Here is a 14,380-nt window from a genome sequence, read left to right on the forward strand (position 1 = left end):
AGGCTGAGGCGGGGTGGGAGGATCATTGCGAGTTCAAGACCAGCCTGGGTTACATAAGAGTGCAAGGCCAGCCGGAACTGCACAGCGAGACCCTGTCTCGAAAAGACAAAAAAACAAGGAAGGAGCCAGGCATGTTATCCCAGCACTTGGGAGGCTGAGGTGGAGTGGGAGGATCATTGCGAGTTCGAGACCAGCCTTGGTTACGTAAGTGAGTGCAAGGCCAGCCGGAACTGCATAGGGAGACCCTGTCTCGAAAAGACAAAAAAAACAAGGAAGGAGCCAGGCATGTTATCCCAGCACTCGGGAGGCTGAGGCAGCAGCTTGGCTACATGGCCAGACGCTGTTGCAAACACCACCCCCCTACCCCCACCAAAAAAAAACCAACCAAAAAACAAGCAAGGGACAGGCACTGGGGAGGGCAAACGAGTGAGGAGAGATGGCTGCCCAGTAAGAGGAGAAAACATCTTAAAGAAGAGCAAATCCAGGCATGGTGGCTACACACCTGTAACCCCCGCTATTTAAGAGACTAACGCAGGAGGACTGCAAACTTAAGGCTGACCAGATAAACTCAGAAGAACTGCCATCTCACAATTAAAGGCTGAGAAGGTACCTCAGTGGTAGGAGTGCTTGTCTAGCAGACACAAGACCCTGGGCGCAAACCCCAGTTTATTTATTTTTTTATTTTTTTATTTTAAAGAATAAAAGAAGGATAACATAATAATAGGGGGGACTTAGCAAATTACAGACAAAATGGTAGGAAATTATCAATGGTTATCATTTTACATATTATTGTCTACAAAATAGTTTCTCAGGAAAACAAATAGACAATAGTGAGTTATAAAAGAGGTAGGAGATTATCAAGAGTTGTTGTACTATACTTTGGTATCTTCAAAGTGGCTTCTAAAGAAAATAAATAGAGCTATACATGAGTGACCTACTGAAAAATCATTAACTCTTCTCAATGGTTGTAAGAAAAACATAATAATAAACATATATCCATTTATGAAATAGGATAGGAACATTACAAACTTTACACAGTTATGGACAGATTAGTAGGAAAATATCAATGGCTGCTGTAATACGTGGTGGTATCTTCAGAGTGGTTTCTCAGGAAGACAGAGATATGCAAGAGGGACCTATTAAGGAGTTACAGCCTAAGGGTTGTCAAAAATAGCATATTACCTCCTCACCAGTGACTCCTTTCACTGAGGTATGATGGCTGGAAGGAAGGCCAGGATTGAAAAGAAGGACCAAGAGACTTGCACCTGTGTCTAGCAACAGGCTGTTTTCTTGTTCCTCCATAGTCATGATTACCCAGGGCTCCTCGATGGAGATGACGGTCCGGCCAGAGGGAGAAGGCAGAGTATGCCCCGGGCCCCTCATTCCTGTTGGACTAACTGGTAGCATGGGTCTGAGCTCTGGGGCCTCCACCTCAGAGGGCAGACTGATCTCCAGTGGTCTCCTTTGCATCCAGGGCATGGCCCATGGGGCCTCTTAGGGCAGTTCCTCTTGAGGTGGTCTGGCTTTTAACAGTGGTAGCAGATGAATGCAGTTGTCGAGTTCTTCTTGGAGCCCCGGGAATCAGACCTGGGATCTGTTTCTCTTAGTGGTGCAGCAAAAGCAGCTGCTTTTTCTCGGTCTCTTTGTTTTCTCTTCTTGGTCTCCTCCTCCTCATGGCTATAGAATACTGAGGAGGCAATTCTTACTAACATCTCAAGTGAGCTATCTGAGGTGAAAGCCAATCTTTGTAGCTTTTTCTCTCCAGCTTCCCATTGCTTTGGGACCCCACAACCAGTTAGTGTCCTCTCCCCAACTGTCAGCACAGGCAGCAGGAATCCTGCTGCAGACTTCTCCAGAGCTCCACCACAGCCTGTACTGTCAGGGGAAGAATGGCTTCCAATGAGTCTCTGCAAGTATTGTGCAAGGTCCTCCTGGTTTACAGCTTCCGAGCAGCTCTGGGGACCCCAGTCCACAGGACCTCTGACTCCGTGGGCTTAGTCTGCATTCTCATGTTCTCTGAGTCCTTGTTCAGCAGCTGCTCCTCTGCTGACTCTGGACCTTTCTGGTTCCCAATGGCAGGAAGAAGAGTGGCTCGTTGTATGGCATGTATTCCCAGGGGTTGTTCAAAGTTTCAATGATTTACACACATCCATGGGTGGGCAACTGCTGTCGGTGCATGGCGGACCAATTGTGTCACTGTTTCTCTGTGTCATGATAGATCTCAATTGAGCGGCGGCGGCGGTGGCGGCGGCGGCGGCCGCGGCCGGCCTAAGGGCCGGCGCGCAATAGCACTCGCCGCCGCATGGCCCACCCTCCAGGAGCCAGCAGGCAGGAAGCTAGCCAGCCAGAAGGCAGGCTGGCGCTCCCCACCCACAGCTCCCTGTGCGCCGGAAGCCCTCCTTCCGGGAAACCCTGAGGCCGGGAGTGAGTCGTCTGTCCAAAGACCAGCGCTCCCCGCCCGAGGCTCCCCGTGTGCTAGGGGCCCACCCTCAGGGAGCCAGCAGGCAGGAAGCTAGCCAGCCGGAAGAGTGGCGCTCCTCGCCCGAGGCTCCCTGTGCGCCGGAAGTCCTCCGTCTGGGGAACGACGAGGTCGGGAATGAGTCGCCGGTCCGAAGACCCCAAAAGACCGGCGCTCCCCACCCGAGGCTCCCCGTGCACAGGGGGCCCGCCCTCTGGGAGCCAGCAGGCAGGAAGCTAGCCAGCCAGAAGGCTGGTGCTCCCCACCTGCAGCTCCCTGTGCGCCGGAAGCCCTCCTTCTGGGAAACCCTGAGGCCGGGAGTCACAAACCCCAGTTTAAAAACAAAGTGGTGCATGGTAGTGCGTGCCTGTGCTCGCAGCACTTGGGGGCTGGAACTGGAAGAGCGCTGGAAGTTCAGGGAAGCCTGAGCTGCACAGGTAGTTCTGGGCTCCACAGCAAAACCGCCTCAAAGACAAAAAGTAATAGAAAACTTCTGAATTTGGGGAAAGATAAATTTTGGTGTAGGAAAGTCAAAGATCACCAGTCAGATTCTCTTAGTAGTTGCTGGGGAGAGTACCCAACACCTACAAATTAAAGGAGGAAAACTTTATTTTAGCTCACACTCTTGCAGGTTTCGGTCCAGAGTCGGCTGGCTCCAAGGCAAGGCAGCGTGACAGAGGAGAAACAGCCCGTGGCAGGGCAGGTAGCAAGTAGCAAGCCTTCCTTTCCCTTCTGTGCCATCCAGGTACAAGCCTGTTGGTTGGTGCCACCCACATCCAGGTGAGCCTTCCCGTTATCCACACCCGGAACTATGCTGAGCCAATCGGTAGACCAGTTTGGTTATCACATCCATAATCCACCCAATGACATCTATAGTTTAAGAATTCTGTTGTATAACGTGATTAGAGTCTTACACCCTTGAAAACTGCTGAGATTTTAAGTGTTCTCACCACACTCATATGATGTACAGCATATGTTAATTAGGTAGCCATTCCACAATGTGTGCATATTTAAAAACATTGTACACAACAAGTACGTACAATTTTGTCAATTAAAAATACAAAAGCAATGAGGTAAAAATGTAAAATGGAGCTAAAGCACACTAACAGCTAACCTGAAGGAAAGGGTCACAAAGTCTAAGTAGATATACTGAGAAAGGAAAAACTGCAGAGGAACTGGATGGTTAAAATATGAATTATTAAAATTCACCAGAAACAAAATTGCAGCAGGCCATTTATTAAGGAGTGAAAGGCCTAGCTAATATGACGGAGTTACATCGAGTCTTTGAACACATACATAGGGTTAAACTTCAGCCTGTTAAGAAAAGCCTTCAAATTCTTATGAAGCATTGATTTAAAAACCTTGCGAAGTGTCGTGGCCACAAAAATCTTAAGTAATAGCAGAAGCGTGCTAACATGTATGTACTGTAACATACACAAGGGCAATGGTACTAGGAGTAATGACCATACGAGAAATGCAGGGGCGTCCTTTTATACAGCTCAGGCTGTGCACAGGTCAAGTGAGAAAAAGCACCTTCATCTCATAAAAAGTTATGATTCAGTTCCACAGCACATTACAAGCAATATCACCGTGATCAGATTAACCTTAGAATGCAAGAATGTTTCAACATTGATTAAAAAGACCAAAAAATATCATCTCAATAGATCCAGAAAAAGCCCTGGGCAAAATTTAACACCTTTCATATTTAAAAACCTCAATAAAATAGGATATAGGGCAATGGTAGCTCAACATGAACAAGGCCTATATGACAAGCCCACTGAAACATTCTCAGTGGAAATAAAGATGAAAACTTTTCGTCTAAGACCGTGAAACAAGAATACCCACTCTGCCACGTCTGTTCAAGCACAGTACTGTGCACCCCAGCCAGAGCAATGAGGTAAGAAAAATAAAAGGCATCAAATTGAAAATAAATCAAGTTTGGCAGATACTGCCAGGCGTGGTGGTGCACACCTGTAATCCCAGCACTTGGGAAGCTGAGGCAGGAGGATCATTACCAGTTCAAGACCAGCCTGAACTGCATATCAAGACCCTGTCTCAAAAAGAAAAGAAAAAAAGTTTGGCAGATACCATGATTTTACATGTAGACAGCCCCAAGGAATCCACCAAAAACCCCACAGAACTAATAAATACAAAAAATTTGCAAGTTATAAAAATCAACATACAAAAATTAGCATTTCTATGCATTCACATTGAAGTAGCCAAAAAAATAATTCCACTTACAGTGGCATTAGATACACACACACACACACACACACACACACACCCAGAAAAGAACTAAGGCAGGAGGAAGGAAAAGGCTGCATAAAGAAGGGGAAGCAGCCTGCCTTGGAGCCTACTTTTCTGGCTAGATCTGAGGCATACGGTGGCCAAGGAAACAGCTGAGAAGAGAGGGCCCACTTTCTGGGACGAGAGCTACTGAGCTAAACAGTGTAAGGCCTCACAGAAGGCGGGCCTAGCAGAGGTGTGTGTGCCCCTGGAGGGAAGAAGAGGAACTTGGCCCCTTCGTCTCTGTGCTCTGTGTGTGTTGTTTTTAAAGTTGGACACCAGAGTGTCCAGCTTTACATACAGTGGGACAGGTACCTAGGTAACTTAGCTGGTACACGGTGAGTCCCTGGCATGTGCTCGCACTCCAAAGGCTGAGGCAGGAGGATGGCCGAGTTTGAGGCCAGTCTGGGTTACACGGTGAGACCCTGTCTCACAAAAACTACACAGGCAGGGCACAGAGAGGAAGGGGCCAAGTTCCTTTTCTTCCCTCCAGGGGCACACACACCTCTGCTAGGCCCACCTCCTGAGGGCTTCCGCTTTCTCCCAAGAGTGCCACACGGGTCGCCAGTCTAACACGCGAGCCTTTCAGGGTGGGCGGAGGGGACATTCCAGATCCAAATGGCAGCGACAGCGCCACGCAAAAAGTGCAACCGCACCCTTACCTCCCACTGTGCACAAAGGTCAGCTCAAGCGGATCACAGAGCTGGAGAAGAGAACGGAAACCGAGGCTCTGCAGAGGAAACGGAGAAGCTCCTCGCCCGCAGTCGTGGCAGGACCTTGTCTGGGACACCAAAGCGCAACAAAAGCACAAACCAGCAATGGGACTCCGTCCCGCTGAGCAGCTCCCGGCCAGCACAGGGCACTGCAGAGCAGAAAGGCAGCCTGCTAGAAGGGAGTATCCGCAAACCACGTATCTGATAAGGGGTCAGTAATATTCAAATGTGTAAAGATTTCAACTGCAAAGAAAATGAGCAAGGGCCTGAAGAGACATTCCTCCAAAAATATAAAACGGCCAACAGGTACATGGAAAGCTCAGCACCCAGGGAAAGGCAAACCAAGGCGCAGCGCTCATCTCACACCCCTGAGAACATCTGTCATCAAAAAGACAAGAAGTAACACGCCGGGGAAGGTGTGGGCCAAGCGGACCCTGGTAGTGCTGGTGGGAAGGTGAACCGGTGCTGCCACTGTGGAAAACAGCACGGAGTTTCCTGAAAAGCTAAAATGATAAAAGAACTACCACAGGAGCCAGCAGTTCCTTTCCTGGGCCTGTACCCAAAGGAGATAAAACCTTTCGGACTTTGTAAGATACCTGTATTCCTGTGTTCACTGCAGAATTCTTCACAGCAACCAAGATGTAGAAATCACCCAAGTGTCCATGGACAGAAACTGTTCACACGCACCCACAGATTATCATTCAGCACGAGAAGAGGTCCCACCACTTGTGAGAGCATGCACTAGCGTCATGTGAGAAGAAATAAGGATTAGAAAAATACTCGCAACCTCACTTACACATGCGATAGGGAAAACATCAGACACAAAGAAATAGTACAAAGTGGCTACTGATGTCGAGGGGCAATGGGAAGATGTAGGTCAAAGAACGCAAAGTTGAAGTTATGTGGGAAGAATAAACCTAAAAAAGCTCTTGTACAACATGAGAATTATAGTTAGAACAGTTGTGGTATATGCTGGCACTGCCAAGAGAGATTTTAGATACTTTGACCGTGCATGCATTCAACTATATGATGGGTACACTACTTTGCTTGACTGTAGTCACTTCTCTATTTATATCAAGGTATCAAAATATTATGTTGTAGATCTTAAGTATATATTAAAAAGAACATAAGGCTATGAGAGGTACAAGTAGAGGTACATCTGGCTCAGTGCTACCGCACATAGCATGTGTGAGGCTCTGGTTCTGTCTACAGCACGAAAAAAGGAAAAATCAAGAGGATACGTACATAAATATATGTGTGTGTGTGTGTGTGTGTGAGTGTGTATAAACCAAACGAGAAAGAAAAGTGAAAATAACCTCTGATACAAAAAATAGCAACATTTATTATTGATGTAAATTCTTAAAATAGGGTCAGATTCATGATTTTTTAAAAAATTTATTTTTAAAGATAAAAGAACCAAAACATATTAACAAACATAATGAAACAACATAAAAACAACACAGAATTTCAGACAAGGTGATAAGAGATTAACAATGGTTGTTGTGTTACATATTGTTATTTTCATATTGCTTACTCATAAAAAAAATATAGACATGCAAGAATGATCAAACAATTAAATATCAACTGTTCCTTTCAAGAAGCAATAGAAATTAGTAGTACAATTATCTTAGTCATCTTTTGTAAATATATATATATATGTATACACACAAATATTTTCTCCTTTTTTTTTATTTTCTCCTTTCCCCATCCCAGTCATTCTTTCCTTTTGAGCAGTGTCTTTCCTTTTCACATTATCTATTGTATCTTTTAGATTTCATTTACTCTTTCATGTTCTTACACTAGGGAGACAATACAATGATTACACATGCGGTCTGATTTATTTCTCTAATGAGTATGGTCTCTAGTTGCATCCATTTATCTTTTTTTTTATTTTTTAATTTTTTTTTTTTTATTTTAAAGAATAAAAGAAGGATAACATAATAATAGGGGGGACTTAGCAAATTACAGACAAAATGGTAGGAAATTATCAATGGTTATTGTTTTACGTATTATTATCTACAAAATAGTTTCTCAGGAAAACAAATAGACAAATAATAGTAAGTTAGAGACAAAAGAGGTAGGAGATTATCAAGAGTTGTTGTGCTATACTTTGGTATCTTCAAAGTGGCTTCTAAAGAAAATAAATAGAGCTATACATGAGTGACCTATTGAAAAATCATTAACTATTCTCAATCGTTGTTGTAGGAAACACATAATAATAAACATACATCCATTTATGAAATAGGATAGGAACATTACAAACTTTACACAGTTATGGATAGATTAGGAAAATATCAATGGCTGCTATAATACATGGTGGTATCTTCAAAGTGGTTTCTCAGGAAGACAGAGATATGCAAGAAGGATCTAATAAGTAGTTACAGCCTAAGGGTTGTCAAAAATAGCATATTACCTCCTCACCAGTGACTCCTTTCACTGAGGTATGATGGCTGGAAGGAAGGCCAGGATTGAAAAGAAGGACCAAGAGACTTGCACCTGTGACTAGCAGCAGGCTGTTTTCTTGTTCCTCCATAGTCATGATTACCCAGGACTCCTTGATGGAGATGACGGTCTGGCCAGAGGGAGAAGGCAGACCATGGCCCAAGCCCTCTCATTCCTGTTGGACTAACTGGTAGCATGGGTCTGAGCTCTGGGGCCTCCACCTCAGAGGGCAGACCGATCTCCAGTGGTCTCCTTTGCATCCAGGGCATGGCCCATGGGACCTCTTAGGGCAGTTCCTCTTGAGGTGGCCTGGCTTTTAACAGTGGTAGCAGATGAATGCAGTTGTCAAGTTCTTCTTGGAGCCCCGAGAATCAGACCTGGGGTCTGTTTCTCTTAGTGGTGCAGCAAAAGCAGCTGCTTTTTCTCGGTCTCTTTGTTTTCTCTCCTTGGCCTCCTCCTCATCATGGCTATAGAATACTGAGGAGGCAATTCTTACTAACATCTCAAGTGAGCTATCTGGGGTGAAAGCCATTCTTTGTAGCTTTTTCTCTCCAGCTTCCCATTGCTTTGTGTTCCACTGATTCTTATGTTTTTTTTTTTCAAGTACCATGCCTATTTTATCACAGTAGCTTTGTAATATAATTTCAAGTCAGGGATTGTGATGCCTCCTGGCTTACCTTCATTGCCCTGGATTGTTTTTGCTATTCTGGGTCTCTTCTGGCTCCAGATGAAATTTAGGAATGTTTTCTCTGGATCTGTGAGGTATACTAATGGAATTTTCATTGGGATTGCATTGAATCTGTACAGCAATTTTGGGAGTGTGGCCATTTTCAGAATATTGGTTCTTCCTATCCATTAGCAACAAATATCTTTCCATGTTTTTCAATCCTCTTAAATCTCTTTTTTTTTTCAGAATAGTGTAATTTTCACTATATAGCTCCTTTACTTCCTTTGTTAGATTGATTCCTAAGTATTTCATATTTTTAGAGGTTATTTTGAAAGTATGGTTTTGCTCATTTCTCTCTCAGTATGTTTGCTGTTTGTGTATAGGAATGCTATGAATTTTTGAGTGTTGACTTTGTATCCAGCTATGCTTCTGAATTTGCTCATTTATTCTAGGAGACTTTTCCTGGAGATTTTAGGGACTCCTGTGTAGTGTATCATGTCATCTGTGAATAAACATAATTTCACTTCTTCCTTTCCTATCTTTATTCCTTTTATTTCTCTTTCTCATCTAATAGCTCTGGCTAGTGTCTCCAGCTATGTTGAATAGAAGTGGTGACAGTGGACATCCTTGTCTTATTCCTGATTTTAAAGTGAAAGTTTTCAGTTTTTGTCCATTTAGTACAATGTTGGCTGGTGGTTTGTCATAGATGATTTTTATCAGATTGAGGTAAAGTCCATCTATGCCAATTTTCTGTAGGGTTTTTATCATGAATAAGTGTTGCACTTGACCAAAAGCTTTTTATGCATCTATTGAGATAATCATGTGATTCTTGTCTTTAGCTCTGTTGATATGGGGTAATATATTTATTGATTTGTGTACATCAAACCATCCTTGCATCCCCCCAGATGAATCCCACTTGGTCATGGTGTATGATTTTCTTGATGCTTTGCTCCATTCTATTATCTAGTATTTTACTGAGAATTTTTGCATCTATGTTCATTAGGGAGATTGGTCTGTAGTTGTCTTTCTTGGTTAGGTGTTTCTCTGGTTTTGTGTCAGTATAATACTTTCCTCCAGAAATGAGTTAGGGAGAATTGCTCCCTTTTCATTTTTATTGAAGTGTTTGAGGAATACTGCTGTTAAATCTCTGAATTTCTTGTAGAGTTCCACTGTGAATCCATCAGGACCTACACTTTTCTTTGTTGCTTTTTTTTTTTTTTTTTTTTTTTTTTTTTTTTTTTTTTTTTTTGGTTTTTCTCCGGTACTGGGAACCGAACTCATGACCTTGCGCTTGCCAGGCAGGCGCTTTTGCCACTGAGCTAAATGCCCAGCCCCCTGTTGCTAAGTTTTAATCATATTTTCAATCTCATTTTTAATAATGGGTTATTGAGCATTTTTATATCTTCTTGATTCAACTTTGGTAATTCGTACATAACTAGAAATGTGTCCATTTCTTTCATGTTTTCCATTCTATGGAAGTAAAGATTTTCAAAGTAGGTATTGTGATGTTTTGAATTTCTATAAGATTTGTAGTGATTTCACCCTTTTCATTTCTTTTTTTTTTATTTTAAAGAGTAAAAGAAGGATAACATAGTAATAGGGGGACTTACCGAAGTACAGACAAAGTGGTAAGACGTTATCAATAGTTGTTATTTTACCTATTGGTATCTTCAAGATAGTTTCTCAAGAAAACAAATAGACAAATAATAGTGAGTTACAGACAAAAGTGGTAGGAAATTATCAATGGCTGTTGTACTATACTTTGGTATCTTCAAAGTGCTTTCTAGAGAAAACAAATAGAGCTTTCTAGAGAAAACAAATATACATGAGTGATCAATTAAATAATCATTGACTATTCTCAATGGGTGTTGTTGGAAATACAGAGTAATAAACATACATCCATTTACAAAATAGCATAGGAACAATACAAACATTACAGAGTTATGGACAGATTAGTAGGAAATTATCAGGGGCTGCTGTAATATATGTTGGTATCTTCAGAGTGGGTTCTCAGGAAAATAGAGATATGCAAGAAAGATCTAACAAGTAGTTACAGCCTAGGAGTTGTGAAAAATAGCAGATTACCTCCTCACAAGTGACTCATTTCACTGAGGTTTGACGGCTGGAAGGCCAGGATTGAAAAGAAGGACTGAGAGACTAGCACCAGTGTCCTGCAACAGGCTGTTTACTTTTCCTCTATAGTCATGATTACCCGGGGCTCCTCCGTGGAGATGACAGTCTGGCTATAGGGACAAGGCAGAGTATGCCCCAGGCCCCTTCATTCCTGTTGGACCAGCTGGTAGGAGGGGTCTGAGCTCTGGGGCCTTTGCTTCAGAGGGCAGACCCATCTCCAGTGGTCACCTTTGCATTCAGAGCATGGCCCAGGGGGCCTCTTAGGGCAGTTCCTCTTGAGGTGGCCTGGCTTTTGACAGCAGTAGCAGATGAATGCAGTTGTCAAGTTCTTCTTGGGGCCTGGAGAATCAGACTTGGGGTCTGTTTTTCTTAGTGCTGCAGCAAAGGCAGCTGCTTTTTCTCGGTCTCTTTGTTTTCTCTCCTTGGCCTCCTCCTCGTCACGGCTATAAAATACTGAGGAGGTAATTCTTACTAACCTCTCAAGTGAGCTATCTGGGGCAAAAGATATTTTTTTGTAACTTTTTTCTGCTGTCTGGGGATAACTGAGTAATAAACTTAACTTTAAGAATAATTTGTCCCTCTACTGAACTGGGATCCAGGGAAGTATGCTTTATCAGTGCCTCTTGTCTAAGAAAGCAGGGGTTGTTCTCTCCAGCCTCCCAGCGCATTGGGACCCCGCAACCACTTAGTGTCCTCTCCTCAACCGTCAACACAGGAGGCAGGAACATGTGGATGAAGTCCTCAGCCCGCTAGTCAGTCTCAGCACCATCAGGTGCCACAGGCAGGTAACCTAGGCACACATACCTTCTCCATGAAGGCGGTTCTTCAGAATCTGAATACTGGGCACCCGTGTAATCCATGAAGTCTCGGTGCAGACCTCTCTGGAGCTCCACGCACTCCTCCACCGCAGCCTGCACAGTTGGGGAGAATGGCTTCCAGGGGATCTCCCCAGGTATTGCACAAGGTCCTCCTGGTTTCCAGCTCCAGAATGGCTCTCGCGTCCCCAGTCAGCTTGATCTCTGAGTCATCAGGCGTTGTCTGCATTCTCATGTTCTCTGAGTCCTTGTTCAGCAGCTGCTCCTCTGCTGACTCTGGACCTTTCTGGTTCCCAAGGGCAGGGCCAAGAGCGATCCGCTGTGTGGCATGTTTTCCCAGGGGTTTCTCCATGTTGGGGTGGTTCACACACGTCCCCAGGCGCGCCTCTGTGGCTGGCGTGGGGTGGGCTGATTGTGTCGGTGCTTCTCTGTGGCATGGTGGTTCTCCACCACGCAGCGGCGGCCGGCCTGAGGGCCAGTGCGCACCGCTGCTCCACTTCCCAGGCACCTGCTGCCTGCTTCCCTGGTACCTGCGTGGCTGGGGGCCGGCCCGAGTGTGGACGTGCCCTGCCGTGCGGCTTCCTGCGTGCCTGCTCCCTTTTAATTTCTTATTGCATGAATTGAGGGTTTTTTCTTTTCTTGATAAGGTTGGTTGGGGTTTTATTAATTTTATTTATTCTTTCAAAGAAACATCTTTGATTCATTAAATTTTTGTAGTGTTTTCTTCATCTCAATTGCATTAATTTCTCCCCTGATCTTTATAATTTTCTCCCTTCTTTGTGCTTTGGCCTTGTTCTTTTTCTCAAAGTTTGAGGTGCAGCATTAGGCTGTTTATTTGTTCTTTCTGTTTTCCTGATTTGTGAGTTCACCACTATAAACTTCCCTGTGAGGACTGCTTTTAGTACATCCCACAGATTGTGGTAAATTGTATTTTTTTTTTGTTGTTTGTTTGTAGGTATTACTTTCTTAAGTTCATCTGTGACCCACTGGTTATTCAGGAGGCTGTTATTTTATTTCCATGTGTTTATGGAGCTTTTGTGGTTCCTTTTACCATTAATTTCCAATTTCATTGCTCTATGGTCAGATAATATGCATAGGATACTTTTGTTTTGTTTTGGTACCAGGTATTGAACTCAGGACCTTGCTCTTGGCAGGCAGGCACTTATGCCACTTAGCTATGTCCCCAGCCCCTTGCACGGGATAATTTCAATTCTTTTGCATTTAGTCAAGCATGCTTTATGGGCTACAATATAGTCTGTTTTACAGAACGCCCCATGTGCAGCTGAGAACAATGTGTATTCTGATGTTGTGGGGTGAAACACTCTGTATGTCTATTAAGTCCATTTATTCACAGGTCTCATTCAGATGTTATTTCTTTGCTGATTGTTTTGTATAGCTGACCTGTTTGTGTCAATGGGGTGTTTAGGTCCCTGTCTTGGTTACTTTTCTCTCATTGCTGGGACAAAATACCTGACGCCCAAAATGAAGGAAAGGTTTGTTTAGCTCACAGTTTGTGGAGGTTTGTCCATGCTCAGCTGGTTCCGGGGCAGAGTGGCACATGGCAGAGGGCAACAGTTCATGGTGGCAAAGATAGCAAAAGCAATGAGAACAAAAGGGGAGGACTAGGTGGGGAAAGCAGCCTCTTTCCCTCGCTTACACTGTATGCAAACTACCCATGCCAGGGCCGGTGCAGCACTCACACCCATAATCCCAACATTGGACCACGGACCAATCATAAACTCTAGAAGCCTGCCCCATAACTGCACAAGGCTTGGGGGACATCCAGACCCGAACTGTAACAGTCCCCCTTTACAATAGTGTTATTAGTTATTTGTTTTTTCATGTCTATTAAGATGTGTCTTGTGTAGTTGGGTGCTCCCATACTTGGTGCATACATACTTATGATTGTCATCTCTTCCTCTTGCATTTTTCCCTAACAAATATGTGGTGATCCTCTTTATCTCTTTTGATTGTTCTTGGTTTGAAGTTCACATTGTCTGGAAACAGAATAGCTACCTGTCTGTTACTTTTCTCCTGTTGCCGAGACAAAATACCTGATGCCCAAAATTCAGGAAGGAAAGGTTTATTTAATTCACAGTTCATGGAGGTTTCAGTCCATACTAGCTTGGCTCCGACGCACACTGGCACATGGCAGAGGGCAGCTGTTCACAGTGGCAGAAAACAGCAAAAGCAACGAGAGCAAAAAGGGGAAATGGCAGTGCCAAGCAGCCTCTTGCCCTCCCTTACATTGTGGGCAAACTGCCCGCCCCAGGGCAGGTGCAGCACTCACACCCATAATCCCAGCATTGGACCACGGATCAGTCTAAAATCTAGAGGCCCGCCCCATGCCTGCATGAGGGGGGACATGCAGACACAAGCCATGGGGGGACATGCAGACACAAGCCATAACACTATCCCTGCTTTTTCTGGGTTCCTGTTGCATGGAGAATTGTTTTCCATCCTTTGACTTTCATTCTACAAGTTTCCTTTTGAGTTAAATGTGTTTCTTGTATACAGCATATTGTTGGATGTTTCCTGATCGACTCTGCCAGTCTGCTTCTTTTGATTGGCTGTTCACATTAATGGTTATAACTGATATGTGCTGGCTTATCTTTGTCATGTTATTTACCTGCTGTTGGTTTCCTACTTTTTCTCTGTTTAACTGCTTGTTCTGCTTGGTGGTTCCTTTCTATTGTTCTTGAAATTGTGGTCATTTTTACCTCTAGAATATCTTTTAGTACTCTTTGTAGGGTTGGTTTGGTGCTCATGAAGTTCTTCACTTGTACGTCGTTGTGGAAATATTTTATTTCTCCATTAAATTTACAAGATAGTTTTGCAGGATACATCCATCTGGGTTGGAAGCTGT

The sequence above is a fragment of the Chinchilla lanigera genome, unplaced genomic scaffold (genome assembly GCF_000276665.1).
Source record: "Chinchilla lanigera isolate Chin_1 unplaced genomic scaffold, ChiLan1.0 scaffold00092, whole genome shotgun sequence".
Taxonomy (NCBI): Eukaryota; Metazoa; Chordata; class Mammalia; order Rodentia; family Chinchillidae; genus Chinchilla; species Chinchilla lanigera.